This window comes from Teleopsis dalmanni, chromosome X, assembly GCF_002237135.1.
Source record: "Teleopsis dalmanni isolate 2A chromosome X, ASM223713v2, whole genome shotgun sequence".
Lineage (NCBI taxonomy): Eukaryota > Metazoa > Arthropoda > Insecta > Diptera > Diopsidae > Teleopsis > Teleopsis dalmanni.
Window position 1 is genome coordinate 91,954,186 of NC_051848.1, and position 5,729 is coordinate 91,959,914.

Below are 5,729 nucleotides of genomic sequence, written 5' to 3' on the forward strand. Positions count from 1 at the left end.
TATTAATTGTTCTACAATCCAAAGCTCATACGTGCTGGCTACTCGAGGTGGCTACTCGAGCTGGCTATTCGAGCTGGCTACTCGAGCTGGCTACTCGAGCTGGCTACTCGAGCTGGCTACTCGAGCTGGCTACTCGAGCTTAAAAGCCTTAAATCAGTGTTCAGCGTTCTCCCCCTGAGTGCGAAACTAAACCAAAAATAATAAACTTTTTAGAATTAAACAAGTTATTGAGTTAGTAAGTAGCCATCTTCTTCTGCACGCAAAAGTGATCTTCTCACAGCGCATGCGCTGTCAAAAACTTTTTCATGGAGTGCTGAATGTGGACCTTCACTGCCAAATTCTCCATCAACAAATGCTGCAAATCAGAAAAACATATTGCAGAGAAAATGTTGCAGAAAAATGTTTGTAATCAAAAATCGCCCAATTGCGAACAAGACAGCGGCAATAAAATTCAGACAGAAATAGATAGACACATTCTTCTTACAAAGCGGAAACGCAGCCCAATGACAAAACCTTCTAGTCAAGTAGCTGAACAATCAAAATTAGTTGAAAACCGTTCCTCCTTAAATCAAAATAGATTTCAAATCTTATCAACTGATGAAAATAACGAGAATACCGAAAATAACACCAAAAAATACAAACCACCTCCAATTTATCTAAGGGAAAAAAATTCGAACGATCTTTTGAAGAAGATAACATCCATAATTGATGATAAACAATTCTACGTGATGCCACTCTTGAAAGTTAATGTTAATGAAACAAAAATCCAAATTAACGATGAATTAAACTATAGAAAAATTTTAAACTTCTTTGATGACAATAATAAAAGCTACTACACCTACCAGTTAAAAAGTAGCAAAGGTCTAAGTGTGGTGATTAAAGGTATAGAACATTTCATACCCATCCATTTCATAAAGTCCATCATTTAAAAATAAAACAACTCAGCCAAAAAAACTCGAAGAAGTGCACCCAATTTAAAATCTTCGTTATCTTTTACATCACCCTTCAAAAGAAAAGATCGAATGCAATGTACTTGCTGTCAAGAATTTGGTATGTGTATGTATGTGTAATATGTGGAGATCTACATAAATCCTCCATATGCCCAAAACCTAAGGAAGATGCAAATGCAAAAAAATGCAGCAATTGTGGCAAAAACTATACAGCAAATTATAGGGGTTGTACTGTATTTGTTGCAGTTAAGCAGAGAACTCTTCCCAAAAATCAATCAAGTACTGTGCCATCCAAAAATTACTTCCAAGAACAAATAAGCAATCCAGAAGTAATAATATCTCAAGACAAAAGTTATGCAAATGTATTAAGAGACAATGTTCAACCTAATTTAGAAGACACGCTAAGTACACTGATCCAAAGTCTTGATCTTTTTCTGTGTAATATGCAAACCATGATACAAGAACTTATAAAAAATCAAAGTGCTGTAAAGCAAGCTCTGATAATGAAGAAATGAGCGACTCCATTGAAATGTGTCACTGGAATGCAAATGGTATAAACCAACATAAACTTGAAATTGAATATTTTTTAATCAGTAATGCAATTGATATCGTGCTTATGTCCGAAACACTCAAAAAAACGCCTTCAAATGTTCAAATTACTACTTTTATGACACCAAGCATCCCAAAGGTATAGCTCGCTGAGGTACTGATATTATAATAAAAAAATAACTTAAACACTTTGTTTTAGAAGACTTCAGTAAAGATTATCAACAATCAACAGCTATCCAATTCGATGAATATGGAGAAAATGTAGTAATAGCTACAATATATTGTCCATCCAACCACAATATAGATGTCCAAGACTTCAAAAATGTTTTTAAAACACTCTGTTCTAAATTTCTAGTCGTAGGCGATTTTAATGCCAAGTACACATTCTGAGATTCAAGAATAATCACACCAAGAAGACGGAAACTTTTAGTAGTTCTGAAAAGTAAAAATCTCGATGTGATTTTAATTGGACAGACAACATATAGGCCTTCTGATGGATAAAAAGCCCCAGATCTCATTGATTTTAGCCTAAGCAATAATATTAAACCTTCAACAATCACCGCATTTCCATCAGTTGAACTCCCATCAGACCACTCACCAACAATAATAACAGTATTATGTCAACAGAATAGAACTATGCAAACGCAAAGTCTTACAAAACATATAAACTGGCTAAAATTTCTTAAATATGTAGTTAACCAATAGTGTTAACCAATTTTCTGAAGTAATTGCAATGGGTGCTGAAGTAACTTCGATAAGAACTGAAAAAACAACCCAAAAAATTGGTGTGAAAAAAGAATAGAGGCATTATTACAACTGAAGAGGAAAGCTGGAAGACTATGGCAACGGCTTAGGTCCCCAAAACATAAAGTTCTACTTGCTAAATGTACTGATGAACTCAAATATGCACTAGTGGAAAGACAACAAAAATTCCTAGACAATTTTCTATACAATTTGGCACCTAATGAACAAACTGACTATTCACTTTGGAAAGCAACAAAGTAACTCAAACAACCTATCCAGGATGAATCTCGTCTCAGACTAGAAAATAATGACGGCGCACGAATTGACTCTGAGAAAGGGGACGTCTTTGTAAAATACTTGAAAAATGTATTTAATCCAAATGATGCTTCAAATAACACCTCTTTACCAATAACAAACCTACATTCCTCGTGCAGTCCACTTATTTTCAAAACCAAAGTAGAATCTTACAGACCAATTAGCGTCCTTCCAGAATTATCAAAAATTTTTGAAAAGCTGCTAATAGCAAAAATAATGCCAATACTCTCAGATAACGAAATAATTCCGGAACATCAATTCGGCTTCAGAGCTAAACATAGTACATCTGAATAAGTGCATCGTATTGTATCATTCGTTAGAAACTCATTTGAAAATAAACAATACTGCACTTCTATATTTACAGATGTTGTCCAAGCGTTTGATAAAGTATGGCACGAAGGCCTAATACATAAAATTACAACTTTCATGCCAGCTAACACTCACCTTTTGTTGAAAAACCACTTAAGTAAAAAAAGTTTTAGTTTAAGATATAAAGACTTTGTTTCAGAACCTTGTCTTATCAAAGCAGGAGTTCTCCAAGAAAGTGCAATAGGTCCGCTATTATGCCTTTTGTATACAAGTGATATGCCAACTTCGAAAAACACTTTAACTGCAACATTTGCTGACGATACAGCAATACTAAGTGCACACTAAAATCCCGCAATCATGTTCACCTACTCAAGCAATGGTTAAGGGTATGATGTTTAACTTGGAACATACACATAAAGGCTAAAAAGAGACAAATAAATATAAAATTAAGTTCATTGCATTAGTTTATGGGCACGTCATCTAAGCTACCACTTGAATACAAAATTCTGCAATACAAGTCGATAATAACACCTATATGGAGTTACGGAATTCAACTGGGGGGAACAGCGATGGAAAACTGCAAAGGCTGCAATCCAAAATCCTGAGAATAATAACAGGTGCACCGTGGTTTATGAAAAATGCTAACCTTCATAGAGACTTGGGCGTACCAACAGTAGTAGAAGAAGCTGCATGATATAACCGTTAGTACCTTTCAAAGTTAGAAGATCATCGTAACCAATCAGCTTACATGCTGCTACTGAACAAAGGCCACAGACGTCTACAAAAGAAGGACACCATCAACATCTGTTAACATTCTAAATTTTTATTTGATTTAAAATATTGTAAATTTTATTTAATTAAATTAAGTGTAATTTTTGATTTGATTTTAATTTAATTTTAGTTTTTATTTTAATTTTAATTTTTAACCTTATTTTATTTTAAATAATTTACTGTTTCAATAGTTTTTTCCAAAGCAATGGTCTAGGGAAAAAATAAATTTAGTTTAAAGATTTGATCCACTTATTGTTAGTTTGGTTTTTATAAAGATTCTAGATTATTAAATAAATAATTTATAAATTGAAAAAAAAAAAAATCAAAACATAGCCATTAACTTAATACATCTATATTTGATTGTTTGTTCTGGAAATGGGACTGTTGACTACTTCTACCTTTATACGTGAGTTCTTTTCAGAAGTCCGTTGCGGTGAAAATGTTTTTATAAAACCAAAACATTATTGAGTTAACCTTAAAACCTTAACATTTTATTGTTTAATCATTTAGATTAAAATAGTAATGATTAAAACATTCTGGAATTCTAATTTCTAACAACTCTTTCAAATATTCAAAATTTTTTTTTAACTTGATGGAAAGGCAGAAATGGTCTACGACAGTTAATAAAACGATCTAGGGCCAAGAATGAGTTGATTTCACTGACAATGTATGAGATATTACTGTGAGGTTAAGCCCCTCCATCAGTATAATTATGTATATATAAATAAATTGTGTCGATAAGACACTCAATTCTCATAAGCTGACATCAAAATTAGTGTTGAAGAATCTTGATAAGATAAATAAATATAAAGCTAATTGTTTCTATAAATCACAGATCTTTCAGAATTTCATGATGAACGCAATAAAAAAATTAAGAAATAATACAAAAAATTGGACTGAAAGCTGTAGACTGAATTATTACTTTACAAAAGAGTTTATTAACTCTAATGGTACTCGTAGATCTACCAAGATAATGATTTCAGTATAATGATTTCGGTACTACATTTCTTTCAGATAGAAAAACCAATACAAAAGGTAAGTAGCTTTTAGAATTTATAACTAGTAAGAAATTAGATGTATATAAAGTAGGCACTACTCCAACATTTGTAAATAAATCACGCAAAGAGGTCCAAGATATAACTATAAGAAGTAGTCAAGGTTGTGAGCTTGTCACAAACTGGAGAGTAGAGTATACATGTCTTTTAGGAAAATAGATTTAAAAAAATACGTCCACAAACCCAGAAGTCTTAATTAATATTAATTAAAGTCCTATATTAATATTAATATTATCAAAAATTATGAGAAACTACTGAAAAAAAATCAATCTGTCCTAAACCAAAACCCAGTTATACAACAACGTCAATTTAGATTTGGAGAAAACCATGGCAGTTAGCTAGAACAGGTCTAGAACAGGTACGTAGATATGCTTCATACATGAGAAATCAGTTGAAAGCAGAGAATATTCCACCGCAATTTGTCTATTTGTAATGTAGTTAAAGACAATTTTATTTAGACATCTGGGCACCGCTGATAAGATTCTAGCAATATTAGAATCATTGCAGGATTCTAGTAACAATAGTTCTTCTTTATTGAAATCAAAAATATGTTTAAAGAATAAAACATTGATAATTGAGACATGACAATAAGTTCGTGTCATCTGTCTTCATAACTTATACTATATCATTAAAGAAATGTAATATAATTAGATTAAATATAAACGTTGAAAAGAGAAATACATAAAAATTAAACAAGATATCAAAAATAAAAACAAAGACTTCTAAAATAGCTTTAAGCCTAGAAATAACAATATAATACCTAGAAATGTTGTGGTGTGTTTTCACAAACTTCTCCCAAATACTTGGCAACGGCTGAGTAAACCCCAGCTTTAAACGAAGCATAGAAAAAGGTTCATTACAAATTCTTTCAAAGATTGTCACTTTTCTCAACAAAAAGTGACAATCAACAAAAGTTTTTCATTTCAAAACGAATATAACCTTAGATTATTACCCGTCACGGCTAAGAAAATCGAAATTGATGTTACAATAGTTGAATTTAGAATTTAGTAACGTCCTGGGTAATATGAAAGCGAAC